The 19,274-nt window shown below is 37.4% G+C and overlaps 1 pseudogene across 1 annotated transcript in view; it reads left to right on the top strand.

Annotated features, from left to right (window-relative positions):
• LOC308256686 (large ribosomal subunit protein uL11-like) overlaps nt 1-17,985 on the top strand; it is a 39,169-nt pseudogene extending 21,184 nt beyond the window's left edge. Inside the window, exon 4 of the transcript in view lies at nt 17,479-17,985. The product of the transcript in view is annotated as a large ribosomal subunit protein uL11-like (transcript). The remainder of the gene's footprint in view (nt 1-17,478) is intronic.
• The last annotated feature ends 1,289 nt before the right edge of the window (nt 17,986-19,274 follow it).

The following is a 19,274-nucleotide window of genomic DNA, read 5'->3' as shown; positions in this document are numbered from 1 at the left end:
TGTAAATGTGAAGTGCAGAATGATTGTTTTTGGCTGTCCATAATCACACATATGGTTTCTTTGCCTTTGCATATACTTTTCTTTCTTCTTGGTATGACTCCTCTGCTTTTTTATCCAGCTACTCTCATCATCCTTCAAAACTAAGTTTTAGCACTTCTTTCTTCAGGAAACTTTCTCTAACTGACCTTGTCTGGTTTAGATGTCTCTCCTCCAAGTAGTAAATATTTTAGATATTCATCCAACTATATCAATAATCACTCTAAATGTCATGGTCTAATTACATTAATTAAAAGATGATGACTATTAGTGGATCAAAAAATAAGACTCAAGTATTTAGTGTCTACCAGAAACACACTTTAAATATAACGGCACATTTAGATTAAAAGTAAGTGGATGGAGAAAAATTTACTCTGCTAATCTTGATCAAATGAAAAATGAAATAGGTATATTAATTTCAGATGGAGCAGACTTCAGAACAAGAAAAATTATCAGAAACATAAAGGGCTATTACATAACAGTAAAGGAGCTAATTTTCGAAGGAGCTAATCTTTAATGTGTATAAACCTAAGAACAGAGTGTCAAAATACATGAGGCAAACTGATAGACCTGCAAAGAAAAATAGATGAGCCTACTATTTTAGTTGGAGACTTCAACATCTCTCTATCAAAAATGTCAGATCCAGCAGATAGAAAATCAGTAAGGACATAATTAAATTCAACAGCACCATCAATCAGTAGTACATAATTGACATATATAGACTACTTCATCTAACAACAGCAGATAGGCCACATGTGGGGCCATAAAACACACCTTAACAAATTTAAAATAATAGGAACCATACAATTAATGCTCATACCACAATGGAATTAAGCTAGAAATCAATAACAAAATGATAGCTGGAAAGTTTTCAAAATACTTGGAGTTTAAACTACATACTTTTAAATAACACATGAGTCAAAGAATAAATCTCAAAAAATATTAAATGAATACTTTTAACTAAATGAAAATGAAAACCCAGCATATCAACATTTGTGGGATGCAGCAAAAGCAGCGCTTAGAGGGAAATTTATTGTACTGAATGCATGTATTAGAAAAGAAAAAAAAAAAAAAGATCTAACTCAATGATCTAAACTTCCACTGTAGGAAGGTATAAAAAGAGGAGCAAATAAAACACAGGGTAAGCAGAAGAAAAGAAGTAAAAATTAGAGCAGAATTGAGTGAAATTGAAAACAAGAAATAGAGAAAATCAACAGAACCAAAAGCTGGTTCTTTGAAAGATCAATAAAATCGATAAGCATATTTTCTGGCTAACTGAGAAAAAAAAGAGAAGAAACAAATTACTAATATCATAAATAGAAAAAGAGACATCACCACAGAGACCATGTATAATAAAAGGATAATGAAGCTATATTATAAGCAACTTTATGCCCATATATTTAATCATGTAGATGAGATGGACCTTTTCCTTGAAAGAAATAACTTGCATAAAACTCACACAAGAAGAAATAGACAATTCAAATAGGCCTAAATCTATTATAGAAATTAAATCAATACTTAATAACCTTCCAAAGCAGGAAACACCAGGCCTAGATTTGTTCACTGGTGAATTCTACCAAACACTTAAGGAGAAACAACAGTAATTCTTTATAATCATTTTTGGAAGCAAAGGGAATTCTTTCTAACCCATTTTATGAGGCTAGTAGTACCCTAATACTGAACCAGACAAAGATATTACAAGAAGAAAAAAAAAAGCTACAGGCCAATATCACTCATGAACAGGTAGGCAAAGATCCTCAACAAAATATTAGCAAATCCAAGCCAATGATGTATGAAAAGAATTATACATCATGATCAGGTAGGATTTATCCTAGGGATGTAAGGCTTGTTCAATATTTGAAAACCAATTAACAAAATCTATCACATCAACAGACTAAAGGACAAACTAAAATGACCATATCAATGGATATAATAAAAGCATTTGACAAAACTTAAACCCATTTATGATAAAAATTCTCAGCAAACTAGGAATGAATGGAAAATTCCTCGATTGGATAGAGAACATCTACATAAAAGCTACATCTAATATAATACTTAATGGTGAGAAACTAGAAGTTTTACTGCTAAGATCAGAAATAAGGCAAGGCTGTTTTCCCTCACCATTCCTTTTTAACATAGTGCTGGAAGTCCTAACTAATGCAATAAGACAAGAAAATAAAATAAAACACATACAGATTGAGAAGAAATCTGTTCACAAATGACATAATTGTCCATGCTCAGTGCAGAGTATCTGAAATAACTGACTAAAACATTGGAACTATAGCAAGGTTGCAGGATATAAAGTTAATATCCAAAAGTCAATTACTTTTCCATACATCTGCACTGAACAAATGGAATTTAAAATTTAAAATCCAATGCCATTTACATGAGCACCTGAAATGAATATTTAGAAATGAATCTAACAAAATATGAACATGATCTATATGAGAACTTTGAAACTTTATTAAAAAATCAAATAAGAACTAAATAAATAGATAGTCCATGGTCATGAATAGAAAGACTCAATATTGTCTGTAACTTGATCTATTGATTCAACACCATCTCAATCAAAATTCTATTTTGTGGACATTGACAAACTCGTTCAAAGTTTATATGGAGAGGCAAAATATGGAGAATAACCAATTAATAGTGAAAGAAAAAAAAACACACTAAGTCAGAGGACTGACACTATCTGACTTCAAGACTTACTCTAAAGCTAGTCAAGGCAGTGTGTTATTGGTATAAAAATAGACAAATGATAAATGGAACAGAGTACAGAGCCCAGAAAGAAATCCACATAAATATAGTCAACTTATCTTTGACAAAGGGGCAAAGGCAATGCAATGGAGAAAACAGTCTTTTCAACAAATGGTGCTGGAAGAACCAAACATTCACATGCAAAAAAAAAAAAAATAATAATAATAATTCAGACACAGACTTTACATCATTCACAAAAATGAACTCAAGAGGAATAGTAGAGCTACATGTAAAATGAAAAACTATAAAAATCCTAGAAAATAACAGGAAAAATCTAAGATGATCTTGGATGAGCATTATAGTATCATAAAGAATAGTTACACTGCCCTGTTATGTATAATGCTATAATAATGGATACACATCATTATACATTTGTCAAAGCTCATAGAATGTACAGCACTAAGAGTGAACCCAAATGTAAACCCTAATATAAAATATCATCCATTATTTTTATTGGTTAAGTCTAGCAACCTTATTTGATGTATATTAACAGAATAAATGTTCTGGACATCTGTTATGTGCCAGGCAATCCCACATCCTCTCATCCAATTATTTTTGCAATTACTTGTTTTAATGGCTGTCTCCCACACTAGAAGTTAAACTCCTGAGGGCAAGGACTATGCCTGTCCTTGGATGATAATGTGTCAATGTAGGTTCATCATTTTGTAACGAATGTATCACTTGGGTGGGAGATGTTGATAGTGTGAGAGGTTGTTCTTGTCGGGTGCAGGTATCAGGTATATGGGAACTCTGTTCTTTCCACTCAATTTTGCTATGAACCTAATATTGCTTAAAAAGGTAAAGTCTCTTTTTAAAAAGGAAGTTTTACATAAGCTTCAGTGTTCACTGAGGTCAAACTGAAGAAGCACTGTGGTCTGTTTTCATCTAGTTGAGGTGAGCTCCCTTCCAATTCCCGTGGCCCTTCCTTTGAATGATGTTTCCACATCTTCTACAATGCATATAAGTCACAGCTTTTCTTGTCTCCCAAGTCCTATGGCAATTTCCTTTGCCATAGAAAATGGAAATAAGATGGCCATATAATTTATTCTCCAAATCAGGACAATTTGAAGTGAAAGAAGGCATTATTAATAATTACACCAAGACAACAGTATACACTTAGATTGTCCAGGGCAAATGGTTTGTTACCTATGGCTCCATGCTTTCCAAGGAAAGCTGAGACAGTGGGCATGCGTGTGTATGTGTGTACATGGGTAGTGGACTAAAGACATTTTAGCAGCAACTCTGATTACTTTTGTCCCTTAACAGCTCCTCAGAGGTGGGCTGTTTTTTTGTTTGTTTGTTTTTTGTTTGTTTTGTTTTTTAAGTAACTGCTTTACTTTGCTGGGCTTGGCATGTCTCTACTACTTAGCAAGTGTTCATTGAATAAGTTAATGAATAGGCTAAAGGCTTAGTTACATTTCTTCTTTGTCTCTTCTGTGTCTGCTCCCTCTGTTAGAATTTCTAATTCCATTTTTGAGTTACGTCTTTCCTTCAGCATCCTTCACTCCACCTGAGTGTTATCATTCCACTTAGATGTGGCACACTCAGTAGCATGTATCTCTGATTTTTCATTTATATTTCTTGCTTTGCTACCTAAAGCTACACTAAACCAGTAAATATAGCAAATTTGTATGCCAAGATTTGAAAGCTAGTGTGTTGGTACCAGCCTGGTGAAGTTTGGTAGCGGGAAGCTTACAAAATAGTGTATTTTGGGGGCAAAGACCAAAACACCCTTCAAATGGGAAGAAAGGCCAACCAGAAGTCTGTCACAAAGATGTTGAGATCACTATGGTTATTTTATTTATATGCTCTTAAAAGAGAAAATAACAAATGGAGCGATTTATAGCCCTACCGCACTCACAGTTGAAAGAAGGGGGAAAAAGTTGTGATGAGGTCTTAATAACACAAAATATTTTTAATTAACCAACCAAAGAAATAAGATAAAAGAATATTCTTAGTATAATGGTTCAATATATTTAAAACCTGGATAAGATTAAGCACAGGCAAGACATGCTATAACTAATGGAGAATTTGGAGAAAGTAGCCTGGGCTCCATGCTAGGAAACCTAACTTCTAGGCTTGACTGAAAGCAGTGGCTGTGTGACTTAATCTCCAGGGGCCTATATTTATTCATCTGTAATGTGAGGAAGTTCAGACCATAGACTATTTAGGGCCCCTTTTAGATTTTAACAGTCTCTTTTCATGATTTTTGGTAGCTACTTGGCTGGAACACCACAGAAGCAGAAAAGGCAGCTCATACTGTGGTCTGAATTCTAAGAGACATTGGCTCCCCAAGCCATACAACTCTATTTTCATAGTATAGTGACCTTGGACCTTCGATGTTTTTCTCATTTAGTTACTGGAAAGGCTCAGTTACCCTTAGAAACAGGGCTCAGAATTTCCCAGCTTGAAGAAATTTAGTCTAACCCCATAATTCCACAGGAGAGAAGCTAATGAATGCTCAGAGATTTAAAAAAATATATCTAAATTCACATAGTCATGTCAAAGCAGAATATTTGGTGAAACTGTGTTTTCTGACAATTGCTCAAGTCTTCTAACACTGAAATGCCTCACTAACTCATTCCTCTGTTTACTCATTCAGTACTTTCTGAACAGGGGTGGGCAAACTTTTTGACTCGAGGGCCACAATGGGTTCTTAAACTGGACGGGAGGGCAGGAACAAAAGCATGGATGGAGTGTTTGTGTGAACTAATATAAATTCAAAGTAAAGGAGCGGAGGGGAGAGCAAGAGAACCCTCCGCTCTTTCGGCTCTGCGGGCCGGATAGAACAGCCGAACGGGCCGGATCCGGCCCGCAGGCCGTAGTTTGCCCACGGCTGTTAGTATCTTATTGAGTGAACATCTTTACACCTTTTAGGAGTAAGAAACATAGGAAATAAGATCCCTGTGTAAAAACATGGTCTTTTTAGACATATGTGTTAATTAAATCTCATTGTTGGCTTTTTTTATTTGTAGTTATTTTCATTTAACAACTGCCTATCTTAGCATTCTCACTGAAGAATATTGTACATTTGTTGTTTTTTTTGGTGTGGACAGTATGGCATGATGGTAGATATTGCTTGTATTAAGATATGCTAAGCTCAGAAACAATAGCCACCCTCAACTCCTTATCCCCAAGTATAGTGGATTTGGGAACAAGAATTTTAATCATTTTTTATTTCACAGACAAATAGGATCTCTGATCCCTATAGTTTTTCAGGAACCCAGACTGACTGAGGTTGAGCCAGCCTCCATACTTCCTTACAAGGTTACTCAGTGTTTGGCTAAACAAAGGAAAAAAGCATATACAATTGCATTTATAAGTTTTTATAGTCCTAGGATACTTTTGCTCACATTTTATTGGCTATAACTCAGTCACGTGACCATATGTAAATGAAAGGGAAGCTGAAAAACCATAGTCTAGCTCTGTGCCAGAAAGAACTAAAAATTGCCAGCAGTCTTTGCCACATTGCTCCATACACAGCCACATGGTGAAATGTGTCCCCAAAGCTTGCCTTTTGTTAAGTCATTGCATGAATTCCTCTTCATATTTAGTTCAACTTTGTAGAGCATGCTATGCTTTGATCATTAAATGGATGTTCATCTTGCCCAAAGTCAACTTACTTGCTTTTTTCTATGGTCTGTACCCAGATGCTTTTAGAATTTTGCAAATAAATTTAAAGGTTCTATATTGTTGTTTAATAATCAAACACAGAAAATGATGAGTTGTAAAGTTTTGCCTTTATGTCTCACTCAATTTCTTTTTCACCATGGACAGCAAAACACAATTATGCAACATCTCAAACAACTTTCATAATATGCTCTATTGAAATAAATAAACAAAGACAGCAACAGCAATCAGAAAAACCCCGCCTTGCCTTAGAGATATTTCTTAGGGATTAAAGGAAGAGAGAGTTAATTAGACATATTTTTAAAAAATCTAATGCAAAGTTACTAATGAAGAAATTCTGTTTCATGAGAGGAATACATTTGTGTAATCATGAAAATATGATTTTGCTTAGCACTTTCAATTTAATGTTAGAAAATTGTTTAACCTACCTGAAATGTTTTTTTAGCAACTTATATGACTAAACCATTCAATTTAACACGTGGAAATTTGATAATGACATAGGTATGAGTGTTAGGCAAGATTACTGAATCATTTTAAAGAGACAAAAAGGAATCCTGTACTGAGGCCTTCCTGGAGGTAATTTGAATATGATTTTAATTTAAAATGTCCCATCAAATAATGAGTACTATTTCCCTAGATTTCCATATGGCTTACTCCTGTACTTTATTTTCAGCTCAAATCTTCTTTTTTAGTGAAATCTTCTCTGAGTATCCTATGAAATACAGCCTCCTCCATCTACTTTTTCCCCCTTTTCTTCACTTTATTTTTATTTTATAGCACTTCTTGCTATTACACATTATATTACATACTTACTTTTTTATTTGTTACTGTGTCTATGAGTCCCTAGAATGTAAGCTCAAGAAGGGCAGGAACTTAGTCTGGCTTATTTATTATCATACTCACAGTACCTTGAACAGACAGTACCTGAATTAGATTAGGTGCTCAATAAATTAGGTTGAATAAATAACATGCTTATTTCCTATAGAAATAAGGTTACCTTGTGGTCACAGGACCAAGACATTGGTCATTTGTTACAACGCTCTGTGTTATCATGACTCTGTGTCAGTTAGCTTTTGCTGCTGAAATAACCACCCCAAATTTAGTGGTTCAAAACAACAATTGCTTATTTAGCTTATAATTTGTGGGTTTGCAATTTGTGCTGGGCTTTCAGCTGGTGGGTTTGTTGGTCTGGGCTGAGCTCACTCATGCATCTGTGGTCAGCTTCGCGTCAGCGAGGCGGCTCTGCTTCTGGGGGTTGGCTGGCTGTCACCTGCGGCGATGGGAGTGACTAAGCAGGCACGTGTCTCTCATCATCTAGCAGGACAGCTGGCTATTGCCATGGCAGGTGCTCATGGTTTCAAGAGAGAGAGCAGAAGGTGGAAAGCCCTTTGAAGTCTATGTTCAAAACCAGTACAATGAACGTCTGTTGCAGTGTATTAGCCAAAACATTTTATCATAGCAGCCCAGGTTCTAGAGATGGAGAAATAGATCCCACCTCTAAAATAATGGCGTTGCAAAGTCTGCTTCTAAGAACATGGATCTAGGCCAGGAAAAAGTTTGTAGAAAAAATTTTGTAATCAATCACCAAGTCTTCACTGTTTTGGTCTTGAGTACCTCTTCCACTATAGCATTATACAATCAAGGCAGTCTAATGTAGAAAGTTCAAATGTATATCTAAGGGCACCATCCTCATCTGCATATTCAAGAAGCCTTCCCTGTGAGGGAGGACTGATTGTTAGCCATCTAACAGCCATCTCCTCTTCTTCCTCCCCACAATATTAATTATGTTCCATGCTGATGAGTCTCTGCTCAGCTCCCTACATTTCTTCTCAGTAAAAAGAGATGCTGTTTCAAAATAAATAGCCCAACACACTGTAAAGAAGCTGCAGATACTTAGAAACAATATTTTCTAAATATTTATAAGCTATATTTCAAAATCTGTTACATTCAGTGAATTGTGTAAATAAATATCAGACCTGCAAGTCACCATCCCACAGCACCAGTGCAGCAAGTCTAATTACTCAGCTGTAAACAGACAAGTCATCATTAGACTATGTCCTCCATCGTACAGCTCTCTCTCTGGATTCTATCCAATAAACAAACCCCAAGTGTGAAACTTGTTTTCTTACTAAAAGAAAGAAGAAGAGTGCCTACTTTATGAGGAGGAATGGCAGTGTTGGTGTTACAGGTGTTTTTTTTTTTAGAATAGTTTATTGATTTTTAGAGAGAGAGGAAGAGAGAGGGTGAGAGAAAGAGAACTATTGATGTGAGAGCACAACATAGATGTGTTCTCCTGCACTCCCCTTACCGGGGATTGAGCCCACAACCCAGGCATGTGCCCTGACCAGGAATCAAATTGGCAACCTTCTGGTGCACCAGACAATGTCCAACCAACCAAGCCACATAGGCTAGGGTTGTTTCTTATTTTTTAATTGCTGCAGGGCATAAGGGAAACGATCTAAACTGATTCAAGTCTCAAATAGAACAAGCTACAGGGACATGGGGGAGGGTCCAGGAGGTGGGATGAGGATAGAAGGAGTGTCTTTTTGCAGAAAGTCTGAGCTTACTTCCCCACCAGAATTTAGGCTTGCAAGAATTGTAGTCTGAATGAATAGGACTCAATTCTAGAACAAGGTTCCAGTTCTCCTACATGGCGGCAGGATCTGAGGATGAGAGGGAAGCAGGAAAACCCACAAGTAATTAATATAATGTATCTGTGAAGAGCATCTATACTTTGTGTTCTTCTCTGTCCCAGTGATGTTCATCTTCCAAGACACTGGATCTAGATCCAGACAGAGAGATAAGAAGTTTGCAATAAAAGCCTCGATATTGTGAAGCTAATATATGGAGTTATTAAACCCACAACTCGGCAAAGGTTTGGGGAAGGGGTTATTCAGTGTAGCATGGAATTTTGGGGGCCTTTAATGTAAACTTTGAACTCCATATTGACTCTCTCCCAACTTTTCAGATGAATCTAGAAAAAGTGTGTCTGGCAAGATAGGCAAAATTGAAAAAAAAAATAGAAATAAAATAGGTGGTGAGAAGATGGTACTGCATGCAGAGCAGGGGTGGTCCAAAGGCAGAGGGGTTTGTGTTAGAGAGTGATGAGAGCTATGAAAGTGAGGAGTAAGTAGAAAACCTGGGATCTACTTTAGTGTTAACTGGGAGCTACTGAATACTTTGAAACCAATATCTAGCAAATTCAGAATACAATAACCAGGATTCCCATCCCCAGTGATGAGTTTTAACAAAGGTAGATGAAACCAAACATGGCCTATTGATCACTCATAACCCACCAGATTGGGCAGAAGTTTCTGTTCTGTGTCACTGGTAAATACCGACAAACAAAGGAAAGAGATTGAGTCAGCCTCTCTCTCTCAGGCTATAATCCAAAGCATAGTCACATGGACTACATTCTTTAGAAGTAAGGGTTACTTTTAAGGCTTTTGACCATCATTGCAGAAAATGACCCTTCTTCTAGAAACTTGGAAATTTGAATTTACCTTTCTCTTTTGTCTCTATAATCCCCTCAGTGTTGGTCGCTGGTGCTGTACTTTAATTCTCTGTAGGTAGGTTCTTCAAACAAAGGAATAAATGAGCAAACAAGCAAAACTCCTGAACTAATAAAATATCCTTGCCACCATTCCTCACACTAGCCTCTTTTCTCTCAGTATGTTAAGAGTAATCTTTTCCTGGTTATTTTTATTGGCTCTCTCTTTTCCAACTTTTCTAAGTCAGGTAGATTACTGCCTAGTACAGATTCCAACTCAACTGTTATCTTTATTTTTTTACTCTTACCAAATTACCCCATTTGTTTCCTCTGTGCAGGTACAACTTCTAAAAGAAAGGTAATATATTCTATTTTGTGAAGAGATTAAAAAGCTCCCTTTAACTCATTTAAAAAATTTTATTTGAAATTTAGAGCCAATATTAAAGATATAAATTTGCTTGTTGTAAATATTATAATTGGTTATCATATAAAAATTTAATTCACAAGAAAGTATAAAAATAATAAAATCATGGAGAATTATAATTTACAGAGACAACTAATTTTAATTTATGGATGTATGGTCTCTGCTCTCTTGATCTAAATGTTCATACACACTGGCATACCCATATGCACACAGTTTTTTATCTAGGACCCAGAAAAAGAGAGAAGAAAAAAACACCATGGTTTTATTTCCCTAACTATTCTTTAGGAAAAAAACAACCCTGAGTTACAGTCATAAATACTCAATATGAGGGAAAAATATATGGAATGAGTACTTTACATAGAGAGTCCATCATGAGCAACTTAAAATATTAGTATTTTTCTAGTTTACTCAAACTTGGCATAACTTAGAACTTCTTTACCAATTCAATAATCCTTTAAAAAAATCAAGGTTATAATAAGCGCTACTGGGGAGGGAAAAGAAAGCAACAGACAGACTGGTAATTATAGTGGAGCCAGCTACCAGAAAGGGTTAGGGGTCTCTTAATAACCCTGTTAGAATTTGCAGCACTGTCTAACCCCCTTCCCAATTTGAAATTGTACAGCCTCCACATAAAGATTTTTAAAGACCCAAATTGGTTTTTCAAGGTGTGAATGACATAGCTACTTTCCTTTATTTAAAAAGAGTAGCAACAATAAAAATTTTTTTTTGAAAAAAATAGTCCCATTATTTAGAAGCCTTTGAATGCTTAGCCTTAAAGACACAGTTTATGAAATGAAGAGGAACTGTAATCAATTTAAATTATAAAGCACCTATTCAGAAAAATAAACTACTTAAAATGCATTAAATATAGCCTTGTTTATTCTAAGTAAATGATGCCTTTGGACTATAAAGGGAAAACACTTTGGAAATTATTATGAACTAGGAAAAAAGCTGGTATATTTAATTAGTCTATACTCTCAATAAATTTGGAGCAAAATATCAATGTGGGGGTGGGGCATATTTTTGTCTGAATTTAGTTCTGATTCAATAGAAGTTTCTTTTTTCTGTAAAAAGTCACAATAATGTAACTTACAAAGTTTCTGGAAATATTTATTGTATATAGTCTAGAAGATGAAAAGAATGTAACTATTATTCTTGGTTTGTTTTGAGGTTATTTACTTAGGGCTAAGCACCTCATTTTTCTTGTATACAAAAAAGTAATTATGCAGCGAAAAGAAATATTGCTCATATACTTCAAAACATATAAAAAATGTAAAACTTTATTACCCACATTAATTTCTAACAAAGGACATCTCTAACATCAGTGTAACTGGGACAAGCCAGATAACTGATGTATATATACGGATGTTTCTCCCAAATGGGTTTTATAAAGGCAAACAAACAAATAAACAATTTCTTCTTTTATGTCTGCCTCTCTTTTATAAATTTTCACGTCTTGATATAGGCAATAGTTTTGAGGATGTGTGTGTGTGTTTGTGTGTGTGTGTATGTGTGTGTGTGTGTGCCCTAATATATTCTGTTCAAGTTAGTAGCATTCCCCATCCGCCATTATTCATTTTATTGTTTCAAGCTTCTCAGGTTGAATCCATTTCTACATGTAACAAAGCAAAGATATGAAAACCTACAGTTATAAACTAAATATGTTCATGGTTTTCCCAACTTGGATCTTGCCCATTCTGACCTTCCAGAAAGTCAGCATACTCCCAGGAAGCCGCCTTTTGTGGGAGCCATGCCTGCTCTACTTGCCCCCCTTCTTTCATTCTCCAAGTAGCAGCTCCCTGTTAACGAGGTTCTGGATCATTGTCACTTGAGGCAGGAAGATTGGTGGGTTGACATCAATTGTCCTAAGGCTCAAGACAAGTGATGGCTGGTTCACGAGGCGGGGGAAGGGGGGGATGTCCTACTGCGTAAGACTGCATGCAGCTAACGCCAAGGGTGGAGGGCAGGTGGTGCTCAGCTTGTATGCACTAATGAATAACTAATACTGGAGAGAGCATTGCACTAATGAAAGGAAAATAACTTAATAAAAGCAAAAGAACAATCCTTATCTCAGATGAGGTAACAGAATTTGACATTTTAAACTGTTAAACCAGAAGCTGTCAATGTAGCTTTTCATTCTGGTTAAATATGCAAGACTGATTTTGATGTGTGAAGTTATTTTCTTAAAAATAAGTAACAAAGAAATTTCTGAGAGGGAGGTGAGTGTATTTCTGTGTGTTCATGTTGGGGGGTTGAGGGAGGAGTATGGCACAGAAGGGCCCTCAAGTCCCAGCCACCATGGGTGGGGTCTGCAGCTCCAATTTCTAATGTCTTAACTTCACTTTGCAGGAAAGAATTTGTACTTTTCCAAAGCAGCAGAGAGAAAGAGGGCCCTGGTGTTTTCAAACTTCCTCCTCTAAAAAACACAGTCCAGGAATAGGACTTCAAATCAGAAAAATTTTGGAATTCCTAAAGGCTAAGTTAACTGATATCAGAACAAAACTCTGCTTTGCTCCCTGTATTTTTTAAGAATATTTTTATTGATTTCAGAGAGGAAGGGAGAGGGAGAGAGAGGTAGAAACATCAATGATGAAAGAGAATCACTGGGCACGTGCTCTGACTGGGAACTGAAGCTTGTTTTTAGGTTAACGCTCAACCACTGAGCAACACCAGCCAGGCTGCTCCCTGCCTTCTTGATTTCCCATGGACAGCACCTCCTCAACGATTACCTTGAGATCATTAGTACCTGCTTTCATAGATCCTCGCTATATCTTTTATCTAGGACACTGTCAATTCCTAAAAATCCCAGGTATGCCAATTCTATAAAAACACAGTTGTTTAGCCCATTAGTCTTTGGTTTGAGCTTAACAAAGGGAGGCAAATTAAAAAAAAATATTTTAAATTCACCATTTATTAAGGATTGAGATCTGATTGAACCGTGGCTTGTATCTACATCTGTATGGTCAGGGGAATTAAGGTAACATTTTCAGTTCATATTGTCCTAAGAAATAGTTAAAAACATACATACACACACACACACACACACACACTCACACACACACTCGCAAACAACCATTGGCTAGTGGATAAGGACGGTCTTTTGTGGACATCACACAATGATTTCTCATTGATAATTTCTGTTCACTTTGATAGACATTTGCTAAGCATCTTCATGAGTATTACTGGGTTCAATATTAGAGATAATGTGAAAAAAAAAAACAGGGATTGTGTATCTTAACATTGGTTAAGTAGTACCAATTCCAAATATTCCCCATTGGCTTTTATATGAATAAATTTATGCAGCAGAAAGGCACCCTTTGTCAGACCCTGTGGTCTGTCTTTTGATTTTGTAAGATTGTCATTGTATTTGAGAAGCCTGCCTTCAAGAAGCTTATAATCTAGTATTTCCCTTAACTGTTCTGCGTGAAATTTAACAACTTCTTGAAACGTTATGTGCAAATAGCTATGGAAATCATGAGCAGCCCAGGAGATGGTGGTATTGCAAAGAGAGAGTGGAAATGATATACCCAATAAAAAGGATGGCAATACAGGGCATTCCTGGGCACCAGAATAAGTCATTTGTGTTTATAACAGTGAACCCAAATGATTAAAGGAGGCCATGATTAGCATGATGAAAGGCAGATGCAAAGAGAAAGGTGAGGTTCATAATCATTTTATTTTTGGAGTTTAGGAGAGCCCTGAGGAGCTCAAGCCCCTCGTAGGACTTCTTCCCCAGAAACATTCTTTTCAGCCAGGGAGGGGAGATGAATGTTCTGAGTTTCTGGCCAACAGCCTAGAGCTTCATTCCTTGAATTTGCACTCCCTCTTCTCCCTTTTGGCTAATCTTCAAACACTACAAAAGAATGGAGGGGTTGAGGTCTTTCTTAAATACCACCTCTCAAAAGTTGATTTTTATATTTGCTTTTTTCCCTATAAGCCTTTGGATGATAATGGGATATTCTTAACTGTATTTCCAAATTTCAGACAAGTTGTTCTCTCCACTGATTCTGATTTAGGACATACTTCATTTTCTTGAGTCTTCTGTCCATTTGTTTTAAAGAATGAGGGGAGTATTCCTTAGTCTTTTGGAGACTGTGAAGAGGAGGTTCCTGTTTTCCTTTGGTTGAAGAAAGTCTTCAGGGTTAGGAAAACAGAGTGCATAAGAAAAAGGGGGGTGCTTTTAAAACCAGCTCTCAGTTGGCATTTAAGAAAGCAAGAAGCGATTGAAAAGTTTTTCTCTTTCTTGATGAACTCCATGATTAGGTCTTTCCTCCAGAAAAGAGGAAATGACCAAAGAAGAAAAAAACATCATGAAGGAAGCCTCAGCCTTTTTAGTTATTGTTTCTATTTTTATTGACTTTATTGGGATTACATTGGTTAACAAAAATTATATAGGTATCAGTTGTACAACTCCATAATACATCATCTGTATATTGTATGGTGTGTTCACCACCCCAATCAAGTCAGCCTTAACTTTTAATCTCCTGATTTTTGTCAATTTATGTCACAACATTAATTTTATTTCCACATACGAGGGGAGGTTGCAGGTAATTAATATTAACTTTCTGTGCTTCTCCCAGAGGAAGAATACTCCATCATTAACATCTAGTTGTTAACACACAAAACAAAAGAGTGAGTCTGAGATGTAGAAAGAACTTTTCTCATGTGTCACTTTACACACAGGAGGTGGGGGCTGTTTTTTCATTGGGAGAGTGTTACAGGGCTTGGTTCCTCATCAGGCACACCTACTTGCTAATTAGATATCATCCCAGCCAGTGCTGTGAAACTGAGCGTGTAGCCCTTTTAGAAGCCCTGTTACAGTTCTGGTGATACTACTACAAGTGGGAATTTCTTGCTTTCTATTCCTCACTTGCCCATCCTTTATGGACCAAATGTTATACACCTAGGAATTGAATTTGATGGCACTTCGCCAAGCTCTTAGAAACATTTCCTTCTCCCCTCTCTGAATTCAGAGAGGCTGAACAAAGCCACGTGTTTATCCTGCCCAAGGTCCTCAAACATTTGTAACATGTCTTTAAATGAAAGAGGAGTGTCTGTCTCCTGCTAAACCTTGCTTGTAATCCGCAGCCTTACAAGGAGACAAAGAAGCTCTGTGGTCCTCTAATACAGTTGCAATAAAGATAAGATGATGGCCCTCAAAGTAAACATAAAATAATTGTGCATAGGGCTTATGCAAAAAAGCTTTGTTCTTAAATACTGGAAAGGCAGTCACCCTGAAACAATGGGGCAAATTAGCATGCAGCCAGGCCAAGGCTCTTAAATGCGTGCATGCATGCACACACACATACACACACACACATATACACACACACACACACAAGTGCTCAGTGACAAATGCTTGGTGCTTGCTGGGAGGTCAACACTAAGAGTCTTTGGTGGGAAGACAGCATGTCAGATTTCAGAAACTTTCCCTACAAATGGGCTTTCACTGCTCAAAGGGGGTGCTTTTTGATTCAAATAATAAAGTCCATTTACATGAAACGATGCCGCTTTCAATGATATGATTAATTTTGGAAATACCTGGCATCTGAATGAAGCCCGGACTTCAAGAAATGACTGATAATGAGGAAAGATAATTAGGCAAATGTTGAGAGTTTTGCTTGGTGACTGAGGGGTTGGCCTGGCTAGGTTATCCTATACTCATTCCAAATGGAAATGAAAGGGCTTTGTGGGAAGCTGGGGATGATCAACCGATGGTTACATATAAACTCACATTAGCTCAAGTTTCTCGGGATTTTACTCCATCATGACCAGTGGGCAGCTGATGCTTACCTTCAATGACTTCTCAGTGCATCCCAGACAAAGCTGGCCTTGTTTTTCATGAGGCCTGAAAAATGTAAATTTATCTTGCCTTAGATGTCATTTGTTCTAAAGTGACCTCCCTGTTCTGAGCCTTTTCAAAAGTCTCACTGACTTTCCCTCTCCTCCAAAAGAAAAACAAAAAAAGGGGGAAAAGCCAAACACATTTAGACAAAGGCTAAAGTGTATGTGTGTGTGTGTGTGTGTGTGTGTGTGTGTGTGTGTGTGTGTGTGTGTGTGGCGGGGGTGGGGGGGGATGCAAAATACCTCCCCACATTGTTTTTGAACACTTTCTTTACTGTTTATTGTTTTATTTTATTATTATTATTTTCGACAGCAGTTTTCTATTGGTGAATTGGAGGATATCAATGATTGGAGATGAGTGACTCCACCAGATAGAGTTGATGGAAAACAGGGCACCCCTAGTGGACTGAGGGAGTATTTATCCAAAAGAACCTTTTTAGAATAAGTCTGAAGAGTGGCAAGAGAGAAGGAAGTTCTTTCCTTACTTGTTCTCTCTGACAGTACATCTGAATGCCTCCAAAAATATATTTATTGTAGACTACACATTTGTAGGTCTATCACGGTCCATGAATAATTCTTAGCAACCCTAACCTCTTCACTTTACTCTTTCTTCATCCACATGACTGATGTCTAAAGGAGAATTGTACGTCACATTATGACACCATCTCCAGGCAATGGAACTTCTTCAAGAAGAGAGGTGATTCTCTGGTTGGGTGGCTCAGTTGGTTGGAGTATAGTCCCATACACCAAAAAGGTTGCAGGTTTGATTCCTGGTCAGGGCACATACCTAGGTTGTAGGTTCAATCAGGTCTGGGTGGGTATGGGAGGCAACTGATTAATGTTCCTCTCTCTCTCTCTTTCTTCCCCTCTCTAAAAATCAATAAAAATCTTATCCTCTGGTGAGGATTATGAAAGAGGAAGAAGAAGGAGAAGAAGAAGAAGAAGAAGAAGAAGAAGAAGAAGAAGAAGAAGAAGAAGAAGAAGAAGGGAAAGAGATGATTCTAGACAAAGATTCTGGCTAGCCATTTAGGCTTGGGCATACCAATTTAGGTCTTCATCTGATATTGATTAATGGTTGCTATGAATTGAATTGTGTCCATCTAAAAGATATGCTGAAGTCCTAACCCCTAGTAACTCAGAATCCAACTTTATTTGGAAATAGAGTCATTGCATGTGTAATTAATGAAGATAAGGTTATATTGGAATAGAGCGGGCTCTTACTTCAATAGGTCCAGTGTTCTTATAAGAAGATAATGTGGGCAACTTTCTTCAGTCATCCTGAATCTGGGTTCATCAGACACCAGCTGCCTCCACCGTGCTGCCGAAGTTCAACCCCAGTGAAATCAAAGTTGTATCCCTGAGGTGCACCAGTGGAGAAGTGGGTAACACATCTGCCCTGGCCCCCAGAATCGGCCCCCTGGGCCTGTCTTCAAAAAAGGTTGGTGATGACATTGACAAAGCAACTGGTGATTGGAAGGGTCTGAGGGTTATGATGAAACTGACCATTCAGAACAGACAGGCCCAGATTGAAGTAGTGCCTTCTGCCTCTGCCCTGATCATCAAAGCCCTCCAAGAATTGCCAAGAGACAGAAGGAAGCAAAAAAACATTAAGCACAGTGGAAATATCACTTTTGATGAGATTGTCAGCATTGCCCCACAGAAGCGGCACTGATCTTTAGCTAGAGAACTCTCTGGAATCATTAAAGAGATCCTGGGGATGGCCCAGTTTGTGGGGTCCAATGTTGATGGCTGCCACCCTCATGACATCATAGATTATATCAACAGTGGTGCAGTGGAATGTTAGGCTAGTTAAGAACTACAAAGGAAGATGTTTCAATTAAAGATTATTTGACAACAACAACAACAAAAAGAAGATAATGTGAAGACACACAGGATAAACCACCATAGGACTTCAGAGGGAGAGATTGGAGTCATAAAATTGAAAGCCAAGGAAAGCCAAGGATTTCTGCTCACAGCCAGAGCTGGGAAGAGACAAGGCAGGATTCTCCCCTCCAGATTGAAGAGGGGGCAGGTCCTACTACCACTTCAATTTTAGACTTCTGGCCTCCAGAGCTGTGAGACAATAGAGTTCTGTTTAAAGCCACCCAGTCTGTGGTACTTTGCTTATCAGTCCTAGGAAACTAATACAATGGTCATGTAAACCTATATAATAAAAGCCTAATATGCTAAGTGTCCAGTCATCCGGTTGGCCATTCAACCAATCAAAGAGTAATATGCTAATGATATGCTAAGGCTGCTCAACCGCTCGCTATGATGTGCACTGACCACCAGGGGGCAGACGCTCCAACTGGTAGGTTAGCTTGCTGCTGGGGTCCAGCTGATCGGACTGAGCTAGACAGGCCAGACATGCCCTGGAGCCCTCCTGTGTCCTTCCCTGGCTCCAATCGTGCACCGGTGGGGTCCTTTGGCCTGGCCTATACCCTCTCGCAATCTAGGCTGAGGGACTCCCTCCCCTGAGTGCATGAATTTCATGCACCAGGCCTCTAGTTTAATATAACAGGCCTATAAAGAACTGGAAATATTTCCCTTTTCCTGAACCTAAACTTTTACAGTCCTACTTCAATTCCATCACTGTGGGCAGATATGGGTTTACCAAGAGACAGTGTCACCTGTCACAAATGGTGAAGGGTGTATAGCTCCCTATTTTCCAGAAACAGAGAATCTGTCTCTAAAAGGCTTGACTAAATATACTCCAAGACTATGTAAAACTGTTCATCAAGTGTCATGGCAGTCACCCAAAATGAAATGCTCAGAGTGTTTAGTGAAATACTATATGCTAAATATGTTGAGTACACACTGTAACATACTAATTAGCCTATAACACAAAACACCATTTAAACCAAGACATGAAGGGAGAAACAAACCTAAGTGTCAGCCAGCTTTATACCTTTGGAGAAAATACATTAAAATATATTCATAGCAAATATGTGAGGTCTTTGACGAAATCTGTTTCTAATATGGGAATAAAGCTGGAAAGAATTGAAATTAACCCACTGTGTGGAAATTTCTATTTAAAATGAAGCAATTGCATCATTTCACTATAATTTTAAAAAGCTATTCAGCCAAAATAGT

Source organism: Plecotus auritus (assembly GCF_963455305.1).
Source record: "Plecotus auritus genome assembly, chromosome: 8".
Lineage (NCBI taxonomy): Eukaryota > Metazoa > Chordata > Mammalia > Chiroptera > Vespertilionidae > Plecotus > Plecotus auritus.
The sequence above is the reverse complement of the archived record's forward strand: the minus strand, read 5'-3'. Positions and strand labels throughout refer to the sequence as shown.